At 46.3% G+C, this 27,711-nt stretch overlaps 1 protein-coding gene and 1 pseudogene across 1 annotated transcript in view; both read right to left on the bottom strand.

Annotated features, from left to right (window-relative positions):
- Nucleotides 1-22,590, bottom strand: part of LOC146869117 (uncharacterized) — a 145,348-nt gene extending 122,758 nt beyond the window's left edge. The window contains exon 1 of the mRNA XM_085632233.1: nucleotides 21,857-22,590. The gene's annotated coding sequence lies outside the window, so the exon portion shown is untranslated. The remainder of the gene's footprint in view (nucleotides 1-21,856) is intronic.
- LOC146869115 (lysozyme g-like protein 2) overlaps nucleotides 1-27,711 on the bottom strand; it is a 55,248-nt pseudogene that overhangs the window by 9,945 nt on the left and 17,592 nt on the right.

Genomic DNA, 27,711 nt, shown 5'->3' with positions numbered 1-27,711 from the left:
CCGTATACGCCAAGGGGTCTTATACATTTGACAGTATAATTACTGAATAGGAGAAAATGGAAAACTCTAAATTGTGTGGATTTTATTAAAATTACCATTCGTAAAGCCTTGAAGAAGTCCCGTTGGGACGAAATGCGTCGGCTATGAATTGGCAATGAATTGTAAGCTGTAATTTTAAATGGAAATCTGAATCACCAAATAAAGACAACTCACCTTCAAGACTTCGAAGTTTATTGTGAATCTTTGGGGATACAATATTCATTTGCTTATACATTGACTATGACGAATAATTTTGTCCATTACAATTGCATTCAAGTTGTGTGCTGAGCCACCTCTGTCTGTATCGAAGATGTGAAGAACCTGAAAGCAGAGGGGACAGAGTCTGGGTCACTTGCCAGTGACCAGGGGCACGATAGATGAATGCCCACCGATGTCGGGTGTTTCAGGTGAAAAAGGTGAAGCTTGACTCTTCAGCCATGAGGACCAGGAGGCATCAAGGACAACCAGGAGCTGGATTTGAGCTGTCCCATGAAGAATGTCAAGTGCTGCAGCATTGATGCCCAGATTGGACACAACAAGCCTTGGCAACAGCAACCCACGCAGAAAGGAGAAAGATGCTTCGGTGCGGACCAGCAAGGTTCGAGGGACTCCCCCAGCAAGGAGGAGTGAGGGCACATCTGGAGCAACCAGGCAAGCCCAAAGGAATTCAGAGTTACTTTCACAGGGACCCACCAGTCGACAGACCAGGGATCACGAAGGGACCTCAAGAGGAATCACAAAATGGTGGCCCCCGGGTCACTTGGGGTGACTAGGCTGACAGTCTTCGGTGGATTCTCTGCTCGTGGTCTGGGCTACAAGTAACCCAATGCACAGCCTCAGGAGATGTCGAGAATCTGATGCACTTGCAAATGTGAACGGTGTACAGGGGTTCTGGTTTCACGGTACCCACAAGGGCTACGGGTCTCAGCTTTGCTGGGGACTTGGGTCAACCTCTGAGCAGTCTGAAAATCTACCTATGGTGTTGCAAAGTCTTCAGCGTCTGGCGGGAGCTTTGGAGATGCAGACCGGACAGATGCTTCTTTGGTGCCTGCCAAGCAGGGGAGTAACTCCTTTACTCCTAGGGAAATTCTTCAGGCATCTGGCGTTGAACAGATCGTCGAAGTGTGGAAATATGGATTTTTCTGGTCGGTTATGTCCCCTATCTTGGACCCCAATGGTTCTATGTGCATGTTACAAGTACATGTATGTTCCCTCCAGTTCCAGTTATGAAGACGCAAATACATGTGCGTCCACCGTTAACATGTCCTCTGTCAGATCCGCCATGAATAGGCCGGATATTCCATTCCTAAGTACGAAAGGCCACCGGCTTTATATGGTTCACTTATGCCATTTTACAGTCCAGGCAAGTAGGCCCTGATTCTGTCATCAAAACTCTTCTTGCCTTCTGCCTCTGAAAGCTCCAGTCTGAGCCTGCAACTGTGACCATGAACTTTGTCTCGTTCTCTGCGCGGCTCACGAAGCCTCACGAAGCCTGACATCAGCCTATTCTCTGCCAAGAGCTGTATTTCACCTTCGAGTTATCTGCTTCCCCCTCAGCCAATGCATTCCTGTCTAGTAGTTTAAGTAAACATCCTTCCAGCTACCGAGCAAAAGGCCCGGCTTCTCTGTCTTTATGCTTCTCTGTCTTTATGCAAGTAATTCATAGTCCTGTTACCATGGAATATTCCTACCCCCTCGCATTTAGTGTAGACACTTAGACGCTTGTACACGCACGCACGGTCAGTATAGAATAGATTCTGTCCGAGAGTCCTTCTTTTGTGGATAACATAGTTCTTTAAACATAGGATGTTAGATATGATTTGGGATTAGGTTGACTTGACCCCCCAGACTTTTCGTCTCCACATGTAGAGCTAAATGTCAAGTCCCCTTCACCCCCTAGTTGCACGTCAATCACACGTCATGCTGCTGCGCGCGCATCTATGCCAAGTATTATCTTATAGATCCACCTATATATGACATCATAACCAATTATGTTCCTTTTTACTCCTTATTACACCCATTTTCGGTTACGCATATGAATCGTCATTTTTCTTATCAATTGTTACGCCTACTGCATTCGCTTCATTGTAATGTATGTACTATAAAAGTCATTTCTTGTCAATAAAGTATGTACTTCACTTCCTGAACCTCCGTGGTGATGGAACTTGGAGCAACCGATTATAATCGATCATTGGAATAAAGCCCATTCCGAACCTCTAATACCACGGATTCTGCCTCTCATTTTACTGAGCTATTTTATTATGTTTCCGTATCAAATTAAGTCCCGGTAATGAATTTTATTTACCACATGAATGGCGCCCGAACAGGGACACTTTCTCATCTCACGCGCCGGCGGTGAGTTGCAGGCCCGGTCTCCTGCCACAGCTGGACGGACAATAACGCGTACCAGCAGGATTTCCTGTATCTCCCTCCGGTCAAGCGGGGGCGACTGAGGCTGCGATCAACACCCAGACGAGGCGGTGAGAAGTGCGAAGTATCCCGACCAGAGCCTAGCTGAGAGAGCAAGATCCGAGGTATACAGAGGCCCACCAGTTCGAAGTCAAGTCCAGTTTCCAACGAGTCGAGTCGAGTCCAGTCCGGTCCAAGTTCAGTCTCCGAGGCCTTCCGTTTCCGAAGCTACCCGGTGAGTACCATTACTGGGGAGGCATTTCTGACGTGCACATAGGTTGTGCCGGTCAAGACGGGTTTGGGTACACAAATCCGGTCTGCACTGTTTTAGCAGTGTATATGTACTGTTTAGCAGTATATCAAGTATTCCGAAGTATCTAGTTATTGTCAAAGAATTATGCTTGGTGATTAGTTATGCAGACGATCATCATTGTTGGTTATTTTAAAGGTTAAAAAAATGTTTAATGTTTAATGTTTAATGTGTTAAACGTCCTGCATATTGTGGTATGAATGGTTGTTCATTATTGTGCTTTTGTACTAAGTGTGTTCAAGATTAAGTATCAGATCAGTTCTCAATATGCCGCTCTTTTCGAAACTAAGACAGATCACTACAAGAAAAGGGGTACTCGAAGAAGCCGTTCCTATTCCTCCTAGGGACACTCCAGGGTACTTCATGTATCATAAACATGGCTTAGACGCTATATTATTTCTTGATTTATGGGTAGACTACACCAAGGAATTACCAGAAAGTCAGAGGTGGCCCACAGCGGGAACCTGGGATGCAGAGTGCATCATGAAAGTAGAAGAAGAGTTATGGAAAAGGAAAGTCAGACAGTCACAGAAAGATGCCGTTGAGTTATGGCGTAAAGAATCTCATAGACGTACAGAAAAAGCACGTAGACAGGAGGAGAAGAGTAAAGAGAATTCCAATAAAGTTCGAGAAAATCTATTAATTGAGGAAGGTATCCGAGTGAAATCAGAACAAGTAGACAGACAAAGAAATGCCCTTATGAATGGTATGTATCCCCTTCTGGCGGAAGGATTACCTAAAGCTACTCCAGAAATACCGAAAGACTTGCCGCCCCCATTATTTCCAATAAAGGTACATCCTAAGGGGCATCCTAGAACCGCAGAAGATGTCTTTCTCTCCTCATATTTAGACGACGCAGCTCCCGAGTATGCTAATTCCGCCCCACATAGACCGCCTATCAGGGAGGTTCAACGCCAAGACCCAGTACCCATATCCCTACAGCAACAGATCGTGTCACAAGTTCCGGCAAGCACATCTGTTTCTACATCTGTTCCTACAGCTGCTTCTATAGCTGTGTCCACACCTATAGTTGCTGTATCACGTTCAACGAATCCTTTCACACCCGACACCCCAGATGGGGCTGCGGGAGGTGCTAGTAACATTTTTTCTACGCCACCCAGAATAAATAAACTTACTTTTCAAGAGTCAGCACATTCACGTACCCCCAAACTCATAAATGCCCGTACGCTTAAGGAACTTCTTATAGATTGGAGATATGACCCTGTGCCCGGCAAAGAGGACGAAATGATCATGGCATCATTGCGTATCAGACGAGCCGCAGTGTATTTAGGGAAGTTACCAGGAATGACTGCGCATCTAGATAAAATATACCATTTTGTCCAAACAGGGCGAGATCCAGAATGTATTAACAGAGCTATGGAATACCAGAAAGTGGAGATACAGGGGGAACTGTTACGTTTCCTCATAAATTGTGTGATCAGAAATGAAGACCGACCGGGGGTAGACCCGGAAGCAATGCAAATTCTTACCAGATGGAGCCAGAATATATCAGAAGGTAGACATGATAAACAAAATTGTATAATAGCCATGTGCCGAAAGATCCGTAAAGAAATAGAACGCCTACACGAAGAAAGATTAGCGGTAGACGAGTTCGAACAAAACGAGGAGGAAGGGTCAGGACTGCCCGCAGGACAGTCAGACACCATAGCCTATGTAGGTAGAGGAAGATCTTGTAATAGTAATAAATGTCCTATTAACCCCATACGTCCGATATGTCCAGATAATAACAGGAATTTCCAAATACCTATAATTAACATCAGGTCTAACGAGCATTCGTTCCAAGCCGCCGACAAACTACTCCGAGAACGAAGGGGTTATCATTTCCTCGATTCTATGGATGAACAAGATTTAGCTAGGGCAGCTGTCCATTGGGTGGACAGTCCCGGAAAATATAGTGATGATACAGTAGCACGCGCATTTTTGAATCTCACCCCAGATGAACAGCGGTTAGCTGGGATTTATATGATTCAACAACTCATTATACTATATCAGAGTCAGCATTCGGACCCTGGTCCCTTACCTGACATATTGACTGAATTGCTTATGAATAGATGGAGAGGTTCAGGTACTAAATTAATTAAAGAAATTCTAGAATCAAGAAAGCAGTATATTCTTTTTGTATGTTCAGACCGTGTCTCATTGCCCATCAAGGAAAGAACCACGTATTACATGGATAGACAGAATCCCTTACGAGAAGTGCACTCAATAAAGGGCGAGGACAACGAGTTTAAGCGCGTATTTGTATATACGCCCATATCAAAAATAGAATTGTTAGAAATGAAGAAAGTGGTACCCAGTCATGACAAAGATCCAGCGGGTTTTCACCGAGAAATTAAAGACATGTTACTCATGGGAGAGTATACCTATCCCGACATTATGACAATATTAAAGGTATTGATGCCTGCTGGCATTTATGAGAAACTCAGGGAAAAAGAGTGGGAGGTAGGAGACCAAAAGATAGAATGGTCAGTATTAGAAGCAGAAGAAAAGGCCCGAACTGCAGGAGCAGGACTCGGGGATAAAACTAAAGCACTACCAGGTTTATTAGTACAGGTACTGCCACGTTTATTAACTACGAAAAAGGAAGATTGGGGTACAATTTCAGCCTGTAAGCAGAAGCAAGATGAAGACACTAGTGATTACTATGCCCGATTTGAAAAATGTTTTGGTATAAATAGCGGCCTAAAAGCAAGTAGCGAATCATACCCACATCTGTTCGTAACAAAATTAGTAGAAAATGCCCTGCCCCAAGTAAAGAATAGAGTATTAAAATTCGAGAGTACCTGGCAAGGTAACACTCCATCACAAATGTTACAAATGTTACAGTACCATCACAATAGAATTAGAGAGGAACAAGAACATGAACACAGACGCATGAAAGACACGAAAATGAAAATGTTAGTTTCTCAGACAGTCCCAGCTGAAGGACATAAAAAGGGTATGACACATTCCGGTGATTCAGCAGGACCTGTAAAAGGGACATGCAATTATTGTAAAAAGCCAGGTCATTACGTACACGATTGTCCAGTTTTGAAACATAATATCGCCATAGGTAAAACACAAGAAAGACCACGGCCACCTAGACAGGACCAGAATGAACAAGGAGCTCCGCAGCATGCACAGTCCATGCCAGCTTCACAACAGTCTATACAGTTTGTGCCAGCTGCACCAGCGCTGCCTGTTGCTGCCACACAAACCACGACACGACAACTGTACCAGACCGCACAGTACGACTATCCTGATTATCAACGATACGCATGAACAAGCCTAGAGAGGGAAGTTGACTTACCCCTTATCGAGATCCCTGTAGATCAAGAAGGACCTTATGTACATAGTGAATTATTAGGCCAAGACAGAAAATTTTTACTCGATACAGGGGCAAGTCGAACAACCATAAAACGTAGTGAAGTTCCAGGGGCACCCCTCTCAGGCTCACAGAATATTTCCCTTGGTTTTTCAGGAAAACCTATTGTTAATGAAGTGTCACAGCCTCTCCCACTTACGATAGGACCTTTGACCCGAACTACAGATTTATTGCTTACTAAATCATGTCCAGAAAATCTGTTAGGAATAAAAACACTGAAAGCTCTAGGAGCTATAATATGTTGTTCTCCGGAAGGAGTAAGGTTGTTTTTACGTGATTTTAAAGGTCATTATGTGTCTAGAGACATGGATCCCCGACTGCAGACTTTACCTACACATCTATGGGCACAAGGCCCTACTGATGTTGGATGCATGAATATTACACCATATCGAGTCACATTAAAGGCAGGAGTGGTGCTACCACGAATGCGACAATACAAGTTACCACCAGATGCTGTAGTGGCTTTACTACAAATCATTGACGAGCTCATTACCCAAGGAGTAGTTGTAGAAACAGACTCCAATGTATGTAATTCACCGATAATTCCGATTCTTAAACGAACAGATCCAAAGGCCCCGCCAGTATATCGATTGGTTATTGATCTGCGCGAATTAAACAAATGCATTGTGCCACAATTTCCTGTGGTCCCTGATATCTCGTCATTACTGACAGCTATTGATTCCGAAGCGACATTCTTTACTGTAATCGATCTCAAGAATGCCTTTTTCAGCGTCCCAATAGATCCGGAAAGCCAATATTTGTTCGGATTTAGTTTAAATGGACGTAGCTTTAAATTCTCACGCGCACCTCAAGGATTTACAGAAAGCCCCAGCATCTATAGCCAAGCACTGAAACGAGAACTCGACAGTATCCACATGCCAGTTAACACTGCTCTGCTTCAATACGTCGATGATCTGTTGATCACCGCGAGAAGTGAACCGGAATGTGAAAAAGCATCACTGACAGTTTTACAATTTCTAGCCGAAAAGGGGCACAAGGTGTCCCCTTCTAAGCTGCAATTCTGTGTCCAGCGAGTTATTTATCTTGGACACTCGCTGTCCAAGGAGGGAAGGCAGCTTACACCCGACCGCATTCAGTTAATAGCTAACATGCCAATACCCAAGACACAAAAGGAGGTGCGGGCTTTCATAGGCCTCACGTCATATTGCAGGCAGTGGATCCCTCAGTACGCATTTCTAGCAAAACCACTCATTCAGTTGACAACACAGGAGGCAGCCACATCGACTGTTCTCCCTTGGACTCAGGAACATACACAAGCTTTTGAAAGCCTAAAGAAAGCTTTATGTCAAGCACCTGTTTTAGCAACGCCATGTTACAGAAAACAGTTTACACTCTTTGTTACAGAACGCGAAGGTACTGCCTTGTCAGTACTCACACAGGAACAAGCAGGAGCACACAAACCATGTGCTTATTTTTCTAGTACATTAGATCCCGTAGCTCAGGCTTTGCCTGCATGCCTAAAATCAGTGGCAGCGACAGCTTTAGCAATCAGACAAAGCGATGCCATAGTGTTAGGACATCCATTGACAGTTCAAGTACCACATGCAGTAGAGGTTCTTGTAAATAGAACGCAAACACAACACTTGACTATAGCGCGACTTACAGGGTACGAACTTACATTGTTTCAGCCACACATAGAAATCAGACGCTGTAACACATTGAATCCTGCCACACTTTTGCCAGTAACCGGAACAGACCCACTATCCCATGACTGTATTGAAGTTATTACTATAACGACGAAACCTAGACAAGACTTAACGGATGTCCCATTGTCAGATCCAGACCTGACATTGTACGTAGATGGTTCATGTATGAGAACAAATACAGGAGAGTTAGTGGCTGCTTACGCAGTCACGACAGATACTGAAGTCATTGAAACTAATCGTATAAATACTTTGTCAGCTCAAGCCGCAGAGCTTATTGCTCTGACACAAGCCTGTATTCAAGCCACAAATAAAAAAGTCAACATATACACTGATTCACGTTATGCATTCGGAGTTGTACATGACTTCGGCGTGCTATGGCGAGAGAGAGGTTATTTAACTTCCCACGGTGCCCACATTCAGCACGGACCCCTCATTCATGCCTTATTAGATGCAATACATCTACCCACTGCAATATCAATTATGAAATGTAAGGCTCATACGAAGATTACTGATATCATTTCTCAAGGCAATGATCTAGCCGACAGAACAGCTAAACAGACTGCTCAAACCCAAACATCCGACATGACAAAGACAATAGTCCCGATGCCGACACATTGTATGACAGTTAAAGATCCTACCCTTGACGTAATTGACATACAGACACATGCTACACCAGACGAAATAAAGAAATGGACTGAATTAGGAGGGATCCAAACGGACCAAGGATGGATGATGAAGGAAAAGTCTGTGTGGTTCCTTCCTGATTCAATGGTCCAAGTTATAGTTAACACTATACATAGTCCAGCACATCTAGGAGAAAAAGCTATGCTAGACAGCATTCAACACATTTGGTTCAATAAACATTTACGAGCAGCAGCCAAACAAAAGGTCCGTACCTGTATGATCTGTTGCCAGTTCAACCCAGGAAAAAGTGTTCCCGTAGAACAAGGTGGATTTCATCCTCCTAATCACCCTTTTGAAGTACTCCAGATGGATTATATCCAGATGGAACGATGTCGAGGATTCAAATATGTTCTCGTAGTTGTCTGCGCTCTGTCCCGCTGGACGGAGGCATACCCGGTTTCAGATTACACTGCCCCGACTACTGCCAAACAGTTAGTTCGAGAATTCTTCCCACGATACGGTTTACCACGTGTTGTTCACTCAGATAACGGCCAGCCGTTCTCATCCGAATTAATGAAACATGTTTCACTTCTGTTAGGTTATCAGTGGAAATTTCACTGTGTCCGACACCCCGAAGCAGCAGGTCTCGTAGAAAGACATAATCAGATACTGAAAATCAGATTGTCCAAAATATGCAGAGAGAAAGGTGTCGACTGGGTAGTAGCGTTACCAGTTGCACTCTTCTACATGAGAATGGTAGCACACTCTCGAACAGGGCTATCCCCGTATGAGGTGATCTTCGGCAGACCACCAAATATGTGGGGGACGCCTATACCACGCAAAATAACTGATATTGACTGTAATATGCTGACAGATTACTTGGCTTCCTTGATGTCTGCACTACAATCTTGTCGTTCACAGGTAGCTGCAGCCTTTCCCGACAACACTGAGGTGAAACCCCATGACGTAGTTCCGGGGGACCTTGTGCTTGTGAGAAATTTCGACCGAAAGACTCAGCTGAAGCCCAGGTGGAAGACACCCCAGCTGGTCCTGCTGACCACAAGGACAGCCGTGAAGATCGAGGGCAGGAAAGGATGGGTGCATTCAAGTCATATCAAGAAATTTCATGGACTTCCTTCAGATGTAAACAGCCCACCTCGTGTGTCCTCACCAATTGACTCAAAACTACCTCTGGCTGAGACCGACAGTAAAGAACTTTATAAACTGAAATTAAGGCCTAGGCCGTCGGACGATTTGATTGTTTAAGTCCTCTCCTAGGTGAAGCGGTTGAATCTGTCTCCGACATGTATCCCCTAGACCTGAATCATGGACAGTCGCGAAAAATGATGAAACGACAGGCGTATTGTAAATCACTGCGTAGCCATTGCATAGTGACATTATTAATCTTGTTTTTCTTAAGTCTTTTAATAATTACTGCAAGTATATTGTTGCACATATATTACCCTATTGCCAGAAACGTTTACAATGTTACTGCTGAACATTCTTTTAGTGACTTACCCCCGCATGAATTGTCTTATAGACTTGCGCTGCGCAATAACACTTTCATTAGTATGTTACATCATTCCCATCAGACTAGTAATGCAACTAATTGTTGGGTGTGTGGCCGGCTCCCTCCCTATCAGAATTATGAAGGAGTTCTGCCTTTCTTTCCACATCCGTTTACACATAATGGCTCCTGTGGAGCATGGTTTAGTTTAATGAATTCCATAGACTCAGATACAGCAGTTTATCAAGACCAGTGGGTATGGGGAAATCTGAACCTAGTTTTATTCAAAGTCTGTTACCCTGACAAGGAGGGTCGCCCCAAAGGAACAGGAACTGATCTAGAAAATGAAGTATATGGATTAGGTAACTTTACTCCTAATCTCATGGTTCTAAATGTCGAATCCGAAGTTGAACTAGTTTTACCAACCATGTCAGTATTCCCAGCGAAAGGTGAATTGTGTGTAAGAAAAGTTGGTTCCATACATATGGGCCATAGTAAATGCACTACTACAGTAGAATTCAGTGATCAAGGCAAATCTTCATTTAGAGCTTATCGCCACTCCTACTTTATATGTGGTCAGACCGCATATATGTGTCTACCTCTAGATTGGGATGGTACCTGCTACATTGCATTCCTTTTGCCACCTGTTTTCCTAGCTCCTCCTGATTATTATAGAAATATTCATTTAGTACACAACAGAGAGCGGAGAGATCTCCCAATTGTCGATTATACTGAGACGGCATGGGACAAGTACGTAGATTTTAATAAAGGCATCTTTCCCTATATAGGTACTGTTACTAATAGTAAGCTGATACGTAGATTAACTAGAACCCTTGAAGCAGTAGTGAATGAAACTATTTCCGCCTTAGGCAATTTAACAGAAGAGCAGTCTGCTATGCGGATTGTTGTGCTTCAAAATCGTCTTGTCCTTGACGTCATCCTGGCTGATAGGGGCGGAGCTTGTAGGGTCATCGGATCAAGCTGCTGCGTATTCATACCAGAAAATTCGCCATCTGTATATAAAGCTATAACTCGCCTTCATAAGATTGTAAGCCAGATACACCAGAATCCAGGCACCTGGACTTGGTCCGGTTGGTTTTGGAGCGTGATATCAGCCTGGGGATGGAGAGTTCTATCTTTCCTAGGTATTGGCCTTCTCATACTATTCAGTTGCTGTCTATGCCTACAATGTGGACCAGCGATTTGTGGTCTGTGTGCCACATCGTGCATTCCACATCAAGATTTTCATTCAAGATTCCGGAAGAAGAAAGAAGAACAAATGATGCTATATGAACAGATCAATGGATTAATGAAAATTGATATCTCTTGACGGGCAAGTAGGGGACAAGGAGGGAATGTGGAAATATGGATTTTTCTGGTCGGTTATGTCCCCTATCTTGGACCCCAACGGTTCTATGTGCATGTTACAAGTACATGTATGTTCCCTCCAGTTCCAGTTATAAAGACGCAAATACATGTGCGTCCACCGTTAACATGTCCTCTGTCAGATCCGCCATGAATAGGCCGGATATTCCATTCCTAAGTACGAAAGGCCACCGGCTTTATATGGTTCACTTATGCCATTTTACAGTCCAGGCAAGTAGGCCCTGATTCTGTCATCAAAACTCTTCTTGCCTTCTGCCTCTGAAAGCTCCAGTCTGAGCCTGCAACTGTGACCATGAACTTTGTCTCGTTCTCTGCGCGGCTCACGAAGCCTCACGAAGCCTGACATCAGCCTATTCTCTGCCAAGAGCTGTATTTCACCTTCGAGTTATCTGCTTCCCCCTCAGCCAATGCATTCCTGTCTAGTAGTTTAAGTAAACATCCTTCCAGCTACCGAGCAAAAGGCCCGGCTTCTCTGTCTTTATGCTTCTCTGTCTTTATGCAAGTAATTCATAGTCCTGTTACCATGGAATATTCCTACCCCCTCGCATTTAGTGCAGACACTTAGACGCTTGTACACGCACGCACGGTCAGTATAGAATAGATTCTGTCCGAGAGTCCTTCTTTTGTGGATAACATAGTTCTTTAAACATAGGATGTTAGATATGATTTGGGATTAGGTTGACTTGACCCCCCAGACTTTTCGTCTCCACATGTAGAGCTAAATGTCAAGTCCCCTTCACCCCCTAGTTGCACGTCAATCACACGTCATGCTGCTGCGCGCGCATCTATGCCAAGTATTATCTTATAGATCCACCTATATATGACATCATAACCAATTATGTTCCTTTTTACTCCTTATTACACCCATTTTCGGTTACGCATATGAATCGTCATTTTTCTTATCAATTGTTACGCCTACTGCATTCGCTTCATTGTAATGTATGTACTATAAAAGTCATTTCTTGTCAATAAAGTATGTACTTCACTTCCTGAACCTCCGTGGTGATGGAACTTGGAGCAACCGATTATAATCGATCATTGGAATAAAGCCCATTCCGAACCTCTAATACCACGGATTCTGCCTCTCATTTTACTGAGCTATTTTATTATGTTTCCGTATCAAATTAAGTCCCGGTAATGAATTTTATTTACCACAGAAGTTCCAGTATTCAGTTTCAGAGTTTTGTCCAGGGATATCTAAAGTCCTGTTGCCAGAGGTTCCTACTTTATACCCAAGGAAGGGGTTGGACTAACTCAGGGGACCCACCTATGGGAGGGTTTGGAAAGAGGGGTGGCTACACCCATTTCCTTGGTCCAGTTTCGTACCAGAGCAGGGGCTGGTAGCCCGTGAACTGGTTTGATCTGGACTATGCACAGGCACACCAAATGTTCCCCCAGTGCAGGACTTCAAATCACTCTCAGAGTGCACCCACCCAGCCCCAATACACTAAAGCCTGTCTGGGAGGTTGTGACACCACCCTGTGACAGGAAACCTATTGTCCAGGCCTCCCCTGCTGGAGTTTAGGTCAGCAGCAGGAGGCCAGACTCGTGTCTGTGGCTGCTGCATCCATTTTGTGATGCCTGGGCTCTTTCAAGTTGGTACCGGGTATACCGGTGCTGTCATGTCTCTCCCTGTAGAAGGGTGGGATCATACTCCCACACCAGTTACTGGGGTTATGATTCCAAGGTGTTTGACACCAAACACGACATGTTTCCGTGCAGCCAGTCCAAAGTTAGCATTTACCGTTGGGTTATTATGCACTTAAGAGTATATGGTCAGGCTGCATCACAGACAACCCCGAAGGAGAGATTCCGAAGGCTGCAGAGGGGCTCTGCTCATGCATGGGCACCCTCTCACACAAAACCCAGCACCCTGCCTTCAGGATTGATAAGGCCTGCCATATGGGTGACTGATAGGTTTCTATGTGCAGTGATAGGTGAGATATAGTGAACCTATATCTCTGTAAGGGGTGCATGCACCACCTTACCCAGACTGCAGTAGCAGACCTGTGGTGTCATTTTGGGGTGCTTCCCAGGGGTGGCATAATACATGCTTCAGCCCCTGGTAGGCCTCTGGGGTACCTATGCCCTGGGTACCTAGTGTACCATATACTAGGGACTTATAAGGGCACCTCAGAATCCAATCTGTTTTGTACCTAGGGTACATGGAATCAATTTAGAGAGGAAGCAGCTAGGCTGGGGTCCTGAATAGCAGGGCCCCAGCCAGACTACAGTCGAAAAACAGTGAAACACCAGCAAAAAGTGGGGGTAACCATGTGAAGCAGATCCTACTCTCCTACAATTACCATGGACTCCACGCTATCAATGAATGCGCATGTGGACAAACTTGCAAGATCAAGTTTTGTCACTATAAAAACTATGTGATGAATCTTCCCCCATTTGGGATTTCCACACGAAGTCCAAGCTATTATCTCCCTTGTTCTGTCCAAACTTGATTAAGCCAATATTCTCATCCACGGACCACCTTCAATGACCATGAAAAGACTACAACGGATTCTGAACTCGGCTGCCAGACTGCTCTTGCATATCAAACCACGAGACCACATCTCACCTGCCTTGAAAGCCCTGCATTGGTTACCGGTTTCCAGAGATCCACGTTCAAGCTGCTTTGTATCAGCCACAAAGCGATACATGGAATAGGATCTTCATCAGGAATAATATCACCAAACACATTCAACAAAGGAACCTCCCCTCTAGAGTGGCACCCACCTCAAAATCCCAAGATACAATAAAAAATAAATGGGCGGCACATCCTTCTCTGTTCAAGAAGCCAAACGATGAAACTCACTACCCCATCATAAGATCCACGGACAACCTCCTTATTGTCAGGAAACTACTCAAGAATTGGCTCTTTGCCACATAAGCACCAGACGCAAACAGAAATATACAGCATATCCCTCTGTATATAAGTGTGTATTTGTTCTATAGATATGTACCTATATATGTGTATTGCTTTAAAGAAACATGTAGAATAATTATGTTTTTAAAAAATAAATAAAAATGTATTTTAAGCACAACAACATTTGAAAACCAGAGTTTATCTAATGCATCTTTAATCTTGTAATCACTTACTTACTTTACGCATCTATATGCCTTCTGTTAGTCCTGCCATATCTTGGTGTGATTACCCCTGACTTTTTACCTCTGCCTCCTTTGCTTTTAGAGGCTTTGGGTACTTTGCCACTGCTGATCAGTGTCAAAGCACAAGTGTTCCCTGTGTAATGTGTAATGGTAATTGGTTGGCCATGATTGGTATGTTTGCCTTACTAGTAAAGTCCCTAGTGATGTGCACTGTGTGTGCCAGGGCTAGTAATGCACCCCTGTGGTAGGTCCCAGGTAACCCCTGGGCAGGGTGCAGTGTAAGTAAAAGGCAGGACATGTACTGAGGTGTGTGCTATGTCCTGAGAGTGAAAGCATTCCTTTCGTTTTCACTGGTGAAAGGCCATCCTGCCCATAGGACAGAATGGGGGAGGCTGGGTATTGTGTTTTGTTAGCCTAGTTTTCCAAAGATTTAAAAATGGAGAGGTGAAGTTTGGTATGTATGAACTCACAGTGTCATAACACATCTTTCTATGAAAGTGGTTTTGTCACTGTGTGTTCAGAAGTAACTCTTTTAGAAAGTGGCTGAGTTTTGTGCTTTAAGCATTTCTGTGTGTCTCTGCTGAATGTGGATTGACTGTCTGGATCTGAGAGGAGAGAGGAGCTGGGGGAGGTCTTGACCCAGGGAGGGGTTGAGGTGGCACCAGGCTGCCCTGTAGCTCGAGAGAAGCCCCGGGAGATGAAGAGGCCTGGGTTGCTGCTATAAACCAATTGACCCGTCTCCTGCTGAGTGATTAAGGATCCAGACCCCCAGTATCAAAGGGAGAAAGGTGACACTGGGAGGAAGACATCCAGAACTGATTTAGGCAGGGGTTAGGAACCTCTGAGCACAAACGAACTTCAAAGACATTTAGGGGTATAACTATGAGAGCTGGGACCCCTGAACATTGGAATGGAATGGAACAGAAAGGGATTGAGGTGAAAAGGCTTGGACCCATTTCGTGGTCAAGAGGAACCTCTGCTAATGAAGAAACAACTGAAGAGACTGTTGGGGGAGAACTGACCCTTGCTTCGTGATCTGGGGCTGTTCTGCGGGTTGCTGTTTTAACCAAGGAAGAGGCGCTTGGGACTGTACTGTGGGAGCTGGGGCCCCCTGCTTGACAAAGACTGTGCTTTGCACCGTGTCTTGTAACCCCAAGGGCCCCAGGTGAGCTAGCACCCTGTTTGGAAACACAGGAACATAAAAGTTTCTGGAGAAGTTTCAAGCGATGCGGTGGGTGCGTGTTGTGGCAGCTTGAGACCCTCCGAAGGTGTGCCCTGTGATCGTGGACACACGAAGGAGGAGTGCGACTCGGACACTGTGGGTGCGTGTCATGGTGCACAGGAGGCATTGGTGAGGAGTGCCTTGTCAATGTGTGCATCAGAAGCGGAGTGAGTCTCGGACGCGCTGGGTGCGTGTCGTGGTGCACAGGAGGCGTTGGTGAGGATCGCCTTGTCAACGTGTGCATCGGAAGCGGAGTGAGTCTCGGGCGTGCAGGGTGCGTGTCGTGGTGCACAGGAGGCGTTGGAGTGCCTGGTCAAAGTGTGCATCGGAAGCGGAGTGAGTCTCAGAGGTGCATGGTGCGTGTTGGGGTGCACCGGAGGCGCTAGTGAAGAGCGCTTGGTGATCGGGTGCACCGGAGGAGAAGTGCGACTCGGACACGGTGAGCGTGTCGTGGTGCTGCCGAAGGCGTTGGTGAAGAGTGCCTGGATACAGGGGCACCAGAGTTGGAGTAAGTCTCAGTAAAGCAGCGTGTGTGCTTTGGTACAACCTGGGACTGTGGAGGTGATCAGCTGATCATCGTGTGCACTGGAAATAAGTGAGTCTCTGCAACGCGGTGTGCGGGTCTTGGTGCCAACTGAGACCGCAGGAAGGAGTGCCTGGTGAACATGCACTCGGAGTCGACGAGAAGTCCTATCAGTGTGTGTGGCTTCATGCCAGAAGAGACCCGGAGGGTGCGGTGGTGAACGTGCACCCTGAGTATCGTAATCTCAGAGGCGTGGGGTACATATGCCCCGCGGCTGCCTGAGACCTTCCTAACAGTTGCAGCCCAGACCGGCATCCCTGGAGGAGCTGAGCTGCCAGGCTGAGCCGCTGAGCCCCATTGAGAAAGTTCTACACGGAAGGCCCAGTCCGCTGACGGCGGAGAGGAGAGTGGGGTCGCACCCCCAGGTAGCGTGGATCACTACCTGGACGGGGTGCTGGCTCGGAGGGACACTCTCTCAGCCTCTCATTCCTGCTGGCGATGTGAGACTTTGCTTCGGCTCAGATTGGGACCCGTACTGACCCAGGGAGTGGTCGTGCTGGGGCCATAGCGGGAAGCTGTACTTTATGTCATCATTGATACGTGTGGGGGCAACTGTTATGGAAGAGGCTGATTGTCGTAATACACATTGCTAATATTGCTGCTGATTAGGGGTGGGCGGAATTACCGGAAGTGCCTTTCGCCAAATATCGCGAAACGGCACAAAATCTCGGCGATCTCGCGATATTTTGCGAGATCGCGGAGATTAGTGCTTCCGGTTGGGTGCCCTTGAGTCAGCTGTCCGTCATAGTGGGGGAAAGGGCGGGAAGACGATGCCCACCGCTGGTGTGTGTGGCGGGGCTTCCATGCAGTTTACATGCCGCTTGTTTAAAGGGCCAGAGACCGATCAGAGCAGCAGACGAGGAGACAGAACCTCCTGGTGTCAGGAACTACACGGGGATTGCGCTCGAGAAAGTCGTGGATGCACAGAGCTCCATCGAGGATCACAGCTAATTTTTGATGGGAAAGATAAGATAACTGGACTCGGAGTACTTTCTACTGGCTAATCAGTAAGTACTACCTCGTTGGGTAAATGTATAGTGCTTTTCCTACACTACAGCTGCGTAAAGGGCCAGAAGAGTTGTCTACAGTGACCATGTGTGTCTTTAATGTTGCCATGGCGCCTTGCCCCGGGGTTCCGTGAGTCAGCAGTCCATCATAGTGGGGGAAAGGGCGGGAAGACGATGCCCACCGCTGGTGTGTGTGACGGGGCTTCCATGCAGTTCACATGCCGCTTGTTTATAAAGGGCCAGAGACCGATCAGAGCAGCAGACGAGGAGACAGAACCTCCTGGCGTCAGGAGCTACACGGGGGTTGAGCTCGAGAAAGTCGTGGATGCACAGAGCTCCATCGAGGATCACAGCTAATTTTTGACGGTAGATGTGGGGAGAAAAGCACACCTGCCCAGCCTCGACCTAGCTACTCCCGAATGTTTTGTGCTGATTAATGCGTTACTGAATTTGAGCTCCAACTCGGGCACCTGCTTTATTTATATCTGTAAGTGCTTCCTGTTGAGGTTTAATTTTTGTGACAGGAGCATCGTGCCAGAATGAATCCTGCCCTGCACCTGCATATGTCCGTTCCGGTCGCGGATCGCGGAAGTTTCGACATTTTCGCGTTCCGCACGGAACGCGAAAATGTCGAAATGTCGCAATTTCCGCAAGCGGAACGGAAATTCTCGCCCACCCCTACTGCTGATGAAATGCCGGACTGTCTTATGACGCCTGACATTATTGTTGCATAACGAAGTACATGATTGTAGCGCTACGCATTGCATTATTTCTCCATTGCAAAGTACATGATTGCAGCTGCGCATTGCATTGTTCCTTACTTGCAATGTACAAGAGTGTAGCGGCAAGCACTGCCTTATTTTCTCATTGCAAAGTACGTGATTGGGGGTGTGACGCATTGCCTTAGTCCTTCATTGCACAGCACATGATTGTGGCGGTATGCATTGCAGTATTTCTCCCATTGCAGGCTACCGGGTGTATCGTTAAGCATTGTATGATTTCTCGTTGTTTGTCAGTTGCAACATGTGTGATTCTAGCATTACGACCAGCATAGCGTTTGGAAGCAGTGGTTGGGATTTGAAACCTACCAACTGGCCGGAACAAACATTACACTTTATTATATGTTGCTGTGGGCTTGGTTGCACACATTGCACACTCGTGCCTTGGAGATGTTGGCGCGGGACGGGGACTCCGGCTTCCAACACCTTCCATGTACTTAGATCTATATATTTATTACTTTTCTCTTAAAATAGCATATTCAATGCACTACCCTATTTCTCATCCTGTACCTCTGGCAATATCTTTAATCTACATGTACTTACCTCCTTTATACCTCTATATACTTTCCATGTACTTATGGATCTATATATGTATTACTATCTTCTAATTCATCATATCCGATGCACTACCCTATTTCTTACCCTATCTGTCTCTCAATATATCTTCTACCTCAAATCTCTGACTCATCTCAAACTTCTTTCTCCTACTCTTTCCCATGCACTACCCTATTTCTCGCCATATGCCTCTATCAATACATCCTATACACCCACTCGCTAATTCATTCCAAACCCCATACCACTATGATCACCAAAATAACCCTTTCTAGACTCTCCCCTACTCTACCCCTCCTTGCACCACCTGGCACCTCTTTTACTATACTGATCCCCCAAATCAAGCCTTTCTAAACTCTGCCCTCTGACTTTTCCCCTCCACGTCCCTTTTTACTCATCCCAAGCCTCCTCCTATTGCTATGACCTCCAATACAAAAACAAAAAAAGTCTAAATCTTTCACTCTTCTGTCCCTTCACTATCCTTTTCAATCAAAATAACAGACTAACATGTCAACTTCTCATATTTCACTATGCTAATTCACCACTAATCCTTTATGGGTTCCGGAGTAGCGTGCTACTCGCCGAAAAAGTGCTTCAACACCTCATCAGGGGTAGCAAGCGCTATATAAATGCAAAAGTGTTTCCCTCTTTTATCTTTCCGCTACCCTTCTCTATCCAAATAGCTGAATAACATATCCACCACTCAAATTACTTTCATATTTCACTATACTAATTCAACACAAATCCTTTATGGGTTCCGGAGTAGCGTGCTACTCGACAAAATATCGCTTCAACGCCCCATCAGGGGTAACAAGCGCTATATAAATACAAACCTCTTTCCTTCTCCTATCTCTCCCTCACCTTTCTCAATCCAAATAACTGACTAACCTGTCCACCACTCAAATTACTTTCATATTTCACTTTACTAATTCAACACTAATCCTCTATGGGTCCCGGAGTAGCGTGCTACTCGCCGAAAAAGCGCATTGACGCCTCGTCAGGGGCAGTAAGTGCTATACAAATGCAATTACAATATTATACAATAAAATTAATTCCAGAACTTTCCAGAGGAACTGTGTAGCCAATTGTTCAGAAGTTCCTATTTCTTCTACAGTGCAGTAGGGGAACAATGTAAGTAACGTTGCCATTTACACACACACGTACGATTTAACTCGATATTTAAATTCCACGTTTCTAAATCACCCTTAGGTAAATAATTCTGCATAACTTCGCTGTATATTTACATATAGAGAGATCATGTTATATACATATTTCCTGTTTGGCTGGACAGATGGGCGGAATGCTGTCAGTGGCACTCAGCGCTTCCCTACAGTTGGACCTTTAAACCCCATGGGGCCAGAAATGAGAGGTAACATCCCCATCTGAATTACAGGCTCTGCAGGAACTTAGCAGTTCCAGAGATTTATCCCCAGGAACTTCATGTGCTGATGCTGTAAATTTAGAGAAACATATTTAAATCAACCCAGAAACCCACATTCCTGCGTGCCTTCCCCTTCATCTTGTAATCGGAGGTCATCTCTCCCAGCAACATGCGGATGCCCGCGCTGTCAGTAACTCTGGGATGAGACCAGGGGTCTGACCCCTAGCCCCGCCTCCAGCGGGCCCCCTGGGGTTTCTGTGGTGCCGCACAGAGGGCGCAGTGAGGGTGTGAATACATCGAGCGCGTGCAGAGTCCATGCAGTTGACTCCAAAGAATGTTCCAGAAACGGGTCGAAGCATTGGACTGGAGCTGCCCCTGGTGGGCTCTGGCTGCTGAAATGTTTGGGTCTGACATTACATTAGGGGAGTTTTGAGCAGGACTTCGGGGTGCTGAGCCAGGAATACTGTGCTATGACAGTGTGATTAACATGTATGTGGCTCTGTGTGTAGGAGGATGTAGCTGAGTCTTTCAGAAACTTGAAGAATGTCTCAGTGGAAAATGTAAAATTACTTTTTCAAATAGGGAAAAGGTCTCCTGTAGGACCCAAGTGCCTGAGCCCCTTCTATAGTCACCCTTGCTTATAACCTGTTTGTTTATCAGGGATTTGGCAGATGGAAACCGAGAAGGTGGAAATGTTTTGCAGATACTTCAGAATTCTAACCAAGCACAGACAGCGGTGGTCCTGGTGAAGAGTGGATGTGGTGTGTGTGAGGGTCGGAATGTAAGTGGTCACAAATAAATAAAGATTCGCTGCTGGCAATGGGAACCATGAATGAAGTCACAGAGACGTTTCAGCGATATTCACACTAATTAAAACATTTCTAAAGCCTCAGGGCCGTTTCAGGGTGTTTTGCTGCCCTAGGTGAGATTTGAAAAATGCCGCCCCCTCCCTTTTACTACCATCACTCTCTCCCCCTGTCATCCAGGCTAGAAGAATTAATGCATTAGATATTCCCAAACTCAAGTTTTTTGCCGCCCTCCCCCTTTTGCCACCCTAGGCGGCCGCCTAGTCTTGCCTAATGGTAGAAACGGCCCTAAAAGCCTGGAAGATGGAAAGCACGTGACATTTGCATGACCGTCCCCAGCTGGATTCGGTGGATTCGGCACTTTCTCCACAAATCGGAGACTTCCACACACCGCTCACACTTCCCTCGGGCCCTAAAGCATATTACAGCTGCAAACTGAATTCAATGCCGCCCTCTCTTCCCTCGAGAAGGGCATCTCTGGGATGCCACGCTTGCACTAAGAACACATGCCAGTGTCCAAGCTCCTTCTTCTGTGGGAGTCCAAAAAGTCCTCTCTGCACCTCCCCACCCGAAACCATTGTACCTTCTGTCCAGTGCAGGAGATAGTGTGTGTTACTAGCTCCTAGTTACAGCTGTTCATTACCACAGCAGACATTTAGTGTAGTTTGTGGCTGTATTTCACATGCACAACTTGTTACAACTGGCATACACGTCGCGACTTTCGTATCATTATTAGTTCAACTAACGTCGATGAATAAAAAGCACGAGGTACATTTTTGTTTTAAAAAACAAGATCTGTTTGGAATGTTTTTGGACTTTTACACCAAAGTCGCAAACGTTTTTTAAATATATTCACGTTATTTTAACATATTTGTACAGAAAATAAAAACGATTTCATGCAAGTCAAATAAATATTTTTTTATTGATGTTCTTTAATATTACATAACCAAATTATGAACAAATACCCCGTTTGGTTCCCCTTTTCAATATATACTAAGTGGTTCCTTTTATCATAGACTATCGTCAAAAAGAAGAACATTCAACCGAATTCAAAGAACTGAATAAGTTAGTTTAAGCAGAGAGTCCATGTCACCTACCGGCATGAGAATAGGCGGACCAGTGTGCACCGGGGTCTCCACACAGACTAGTCACAGACAAACGTCTGTGCACCGGGGTCTCCACACAGTCTAGTCGCAGACGAAGGTCTGTGCACCGGGGTCTCCACACAGACTAGTCACAGACGAAGGTCTGTGCACCGGAGTCTCCACACAGACTAGTCACAGGCGAAGGTCTGTGCACCGGGGTCTCCACACAGACTAGTCATAGGCGAAGGTCTGTGCACCAGGGTCTCCACACAGACTAGTCACAGACGAACATCTGTGCACCGGGGTCTCCACACAGACTAGTCACAGGCGAAGGTCTGTGCACCGGGGTCTCCACACAGACTAGTCACAGACGAAGGTCTTTGTACCGGGGTCCCCACACAGACTAGTCTCAGACGAAGGTCTGTGCACCGGGGTCTCCACACAGACTAGTCACAGGCGAAGGTCTGTGCACCGGGGTCTCCACACAGACTAGTCACAGACGAAGGTCTGTGTACCGGGGTCCCCACACAGACTAGTCACAGACGAAGGTCTGTGTACCGGGGTCCCCACACAGACTAGTCACAGACGAAGGTCTGTGCACCGGGGTCTCCACACAGACTAGTCATAGACGAAGGTCTGTGACAGAGCAGGTTCAGCACACCCTGGACACTAATGAGGAAGGATATTTGCAAGGCAAGGATTTTATCTCAGTGCAGCTGGCTGTGTCCTCATCCTGACGTGGGTCTGCTCCAGGCTCTACAAGGGACAGTAGTAAGGCACAATTGCAAATAGGGAAGGGCTCGCCTTTGGTGGAAACTCCCTGAGTAAGTGATAACGCCATATGGTGTATAGAACATGCTGAAGTGGCATCACCGGCCTTTCTACACCAGCTTAATACAGAATTTCAACGTGCAAATATTTTGAGTTTTGTGAGGAATTGTGTTGATGGTTCAAGGGGGTCTCCAGCAATAGCCGCAATTCTTGTCAGGATGAACCACAAACACAGACACTAAATTAACCCGTGCTTAATCCTCTGGTAGGGTGGCACAAAAGCATTCACGCTTAACTTAGAGAGAATGTATTAAGTAATTACGCAGCACACAAACTGTAACTAAGTGAGAACACAACATGAGAAAAATCTAACACCAATTCAGAAGAATAGAAGAGAACTTAATAACTTGTTTGACACTAAAACAACACAGTTCCAATCAGTAGAAATGGTGATATGAAATTTCCTAGTTTTAAGGTAAGTATAGCACCTAAAAGCAGAAAGCTCCACTTGTGGATATCTGGTTGCATCGAACGGGGACAAAATCACAAGTTCAGGCCGAGCACAATGAAGTGCGGACCGGATACAGACAACAGGTTGGTCCCACCGAGGACTGTATGTTATGTTCATGATGCGGGGTGTTGTGCAGCACTTCGTTGGTTTTGATGAGGAGCTGTGAGGGCTGAGATGTGAGTTTCTGCATCGAGTTGTGTCCTTTAGTGCCGTTTCTGAAGGAATCCACAGTTGGCCCAGGAGGAGTACACTCTGATGCCAGCCAAGGAGTCAGGACCTGGAGGCCACCTCATGGAGATTGCGACTCACTTCAGCAGAGGCCAGCAGCATGGCACAGGCAGTCCAGTTGAGTCTTGGTTGTTGGGAAGATGCAGGACAGGTCTCTGGAGCGTGTTATGTCCCATTAGCTCAGAACAGGAGGCTAGCTTTCAGAGTCACTCTGGTGGTTCTTGGTTCACAGAATAGGCCCAATCTCCATTCCTCAAGAAGCAGGGCAGCAGGGCAGTCTTTCCAGTAGAGGGGGCATCAGAGCAGCACTTCTTTGCAGTTTTCCACAGGTCCAGAAGTGATCTGAAGGGTGGGTCTGTGGATCCTACTTTTATACCTGGCTTTGAAATGAAGGAAGCTTCTGGAGTTTCCCCCGATAGAGGTATTTCCTGCCTCCCTGTCCTGGTCGCATTCCATCTCAGTCAAAATAGGCTATTTTGAAGTTCTTTATTTGAAAATCGAAGCAGTGCCTTCGAAATACAAGTGTGACGGGTAACAGCTTCACCTCCTCATCAAGTCAGGATGACTTATCCTGCCATCACCCAGGCCATCCATTGTAATACTGTCTAGGAGGCATACACAAAAGCCAGCTGCCAACTACACGCAGTCATGTGACCCAGTAAACAGACTGAAGGCACCAAATGATTAGGGCAAGAAAATCCTAACTTCCCTTAAGTATAATTTTCGGTAAAGTGACTTAAAATCTGACTTTACCATTCAAGAGGATTTTAAATTACAATTTCTTAGACAAAAAACTTGAGATTCCTACCTGCTACCACATAAAAGTTACCACTTATTAAATGTAATAAGTTAACCCAAGGTTATCCCATGGGAGAAGTAGGCCTTGCCAATGTGAAAAAAGAATTTGAGACTTCTCCCAACACAAAAACCCTCACACAGAACCTAAAGCAATATATTGTTTTCTAGCAAGAGGTGGGTGTATCTTGCATAATTCCATTTAGCAGAATCACTAAAACTCCTGCAAAATTACACTGAATTACGGGAGATGTATCTCACACATGTTGCATCAGAAAAACTGCATGCAGCTCTGTGCAAGCGCTCAACCAGTTTTTTTTATTTAGTCCAGCTTTTGCGCAGCTATCCCCACATGCTTTCTGCTTCCTAAGCCCCCTCCAACACAATACACCCCATTCTGATCCTCCTATCACCCTTTTGTAAATTAAGGTTTGCTTTCTGCTAGTTTTCCATTCCTCCAATATGTTTATTATGGATTTTTTTACCGCCGTTTTTCTGTATTTTGTTTGTGTCCCAGCCAACACCTAGCTATGACAGAAGCTGTCAACGCTGTTGCATCCCACTCCCCTTGTGGCTGACAGCAGTGTGAGTGGGTGACTCTCCGCTATATTTTTAGCAGGGCAAAGGTGGCTGCACTAGTTTTTATGTGGATGTAGACAGACATGCCCTCAGTTGCAAAAGGAACATTTATTAATGTGAGTAGTGGTAGCATGTTCACTGTGAACGGGGCTCATATCAGAGGTTTTTATTGCTGATGTGTGCCACTCGCACTAATCAATTTTCATTTTGCTTTAGAGAGTTTCTGCATCCACTGTCCTTATTTCAAAGGAGCGGCCCTGTAATTAATTAATGGTTTCTCTGTACGCTTTTGGGTGTTGTTAGAAATGGGATTTCTGGTTGGCTAAGGCTTGCGCCAAAGCCTGGCAGCAACCACCGCTCTAGTCAGGGCAAGGGAGTTACACACTGATGATAACCCCTGCTCATCCTCTTGGTAGCGTGGAATGAGCAGTCAGGCTTATCCAAGAGGTAATGTGTTAAGGGTTTGTGGAACACACACACACAGCAGCAACACACTAGGCACACCACAAAAAAAAAACTCCACACAAGGTTATTTCAAAAATAGCCTGTGTATTATCATAAACACATTAGAATCATAACCACACATATACACTGTGCCAACTGGCACTAGGCAATATTCACAGGGATTATATACAGGACCAGGCCAATCGGGCCACGGTCAGAAATATCGGAACAGGTAAGTAAATGCAAAACACAACCAGTAACCACTGGTACCATAATGACCTAAGCATTATCACATTAGCATTAGACACCCTCCTAAACTATCAGAGGATGACATTAGGCATATCCACACTAGGCCCAGACCTCATTAGCATAAACACATTACGCACTAGGCCTCACCAGCATAAGCACATTATGCATAAACATCATAAACACATTATGTCATAGGCATCACAAGCATAAATCACATTACGCCATCACATTAGGCATAAAACACATTATGTAGCTTTGTAGAGCCTGGCGCTCTACCAATCTCACCCACAATGACCCCAGGCCATCTGGCCTTTCACCTGGGCCCTAAACGCCCTTTGTCCAGAATGTCAGGTCTTGGCAGCCAATGCAGCAAACTCCAAAGTGCGCAATTGCGCAGGTCTAAATGTTGTAGCTGCCACTAATTGCTGTGCAGCGGTGAAGATCACTGTGGGCACCAATGGAAAAGGAGCACTGGCACCTCTGTGCCCTCTGGGCCCCCACCGGGGCCCTGCAACCAATGTGCCCCCAAACATTGCAGCTGCCTGCGCTCTCGCAGGGCAGCTGGGATCAGCTGTGAAAACAAGGGCATCACTATGCCTCTGGACCCCCACTGGGGCCCTCTCAACAAATATAGCACATCGTTGCAGCTGCCCGCTACGGGGGGCGCAGCTGTGGGAAATACATCACGTGCCCTGGACCCCCACCGGGGCTCTTTAAACAACTGTGCCCCCAACGTTGGAAAAATGGCACGGGCACTACACGTGCTGTCTGAGCCCCACTCCTGGACTCTTAGAAAACAAAAGTGCCCCCTTGATGCAGCTGCCCGCAATTGTGGTGCAGCTGTAAAAAACAAACAAAGACTAGCACTCGCAGTGCCTCAGGGACATCAACCCGGCCCCCACTCACCGGGACTCAGGGACTTCTCCACCGGTCCTGCCCGCACTCACCGGGCTGCTCTAGGACTCTGGTAGACTTCTTTCCACTTTGCCCGGTCACCAGGAGCATGCGGGGCCCTCTTCTCAGGTCACGAGGGCCCCCGTGCAACAACCGACTGCCTCTCCTCCGGACTTCCACTTCGGGGACAAAGGGAGGCAGAAATGGAGCCCGCAAGGCTCTCACGCTAGTCAGCAGGCCCCATCAACAGTCAGGCGCGGGTGCCTGACTTCCGTTGCCGGCGCTCCTTTTCTGAGCAGCAATGCGGGGTGGGCACCCGCCACGAACCTTAAATGCGGGGTGGGCTCCCGCTCGATAAACACAAAAATGCGGGGTGGACACCTGCTCGCAAACACCATAAGCGGGGTGGACACCCGTGATGATTAAAAAAAAAAGGCAAAGATGCGGGGTGGGCTCCTGCCGTCAAATAAAAGCAACCGCTCGGTGTGCAAAAATGCGGGGTGAGCACACGCGCCAGGCAGCATCAGGGGGGAATCCCTACAATGGGGATTCCCTCTTAAAGGACGGGCAGCTCAGCGCTGCGCATCCCACGTTCTCCTCTTCTTTGGGAAAATAAAGCACAGCGCTCACGATGCAGCCCAGCACTGCAGATGCCACAAAATAAAGTTCTTCTCTGCTGGGATGATTAGAATATAGCGCTCACCAGGCGCTAGAGGCAACCAAAGTCCTTAGGTTCCTGGGGGCCCAGGGAGGCCAGCACACAGGGCCCTCCAGCAGGGATGCAAGCCCTTGTGCCGGTTGCTTCTGGGCCCCCAGCAGCAACAAGCCCCAGCAAAGTCAGGAACAGCACACCTTCATGGGCTCACAGCCCCTACATTTATACTGACATTTCCTTTGTATGCAGTACAGGGCTTTGGGGGAACCAGATGCAACTGGTTCAGGGGGGAATTGGAGCACTCTGTTTACCAGGCTCCGCTTCCCTATTGTTAGGTGGGGGCTCGTCATCAGACACACCACAGGGGGGTGGAGCCAGCATTCACTATGGCAGGCACAATCCTATTCAGGGACCAGGGACTTCCCCTCCCACTACTCAAAATGCAGATGTCCCATTCAGCCTAGCGCTGACTCACCCTGCCCCTCCTGGAGCCACCCACACCTCACCAGCCCCTGTCACTCACAAGCCAGACATGCAATTCACATCAGGCAGGCAGACACATAGCACACAGAAATGCCAACTTTTAAAAGTGGCATTTCTAAAATAGTTATAATAAATCTGTGCACACCATTGTGCAGCATTTATTATCACTAGTCCAAATATACCAAACCTGACCATGTTGCGCCTCTCATATCAGGAATTACCACTGAAACACTTCTCAGGGAATTCCCAATGCATTCC

This window comes from Triturus cristatus, chromosome 1_1 (genome assembly GCF_964204655.1).
Source record: "Triturus cristatus chromosome 1_1, aTriCri1.1, whole genome shotgun sequence".
In the NCBI taxonomy this organism is placed as follows: domain Eukaryota; kingdom Metazoa; phylum Chordata; class Amphibia; order Caudata; family Salamandridae; genus Triturus; species Triturus cristatus.
Note: the sequence above shows the minus strand (reverse complement) of the source record. Positions and strands in the feature narration are given on the sequence as shown.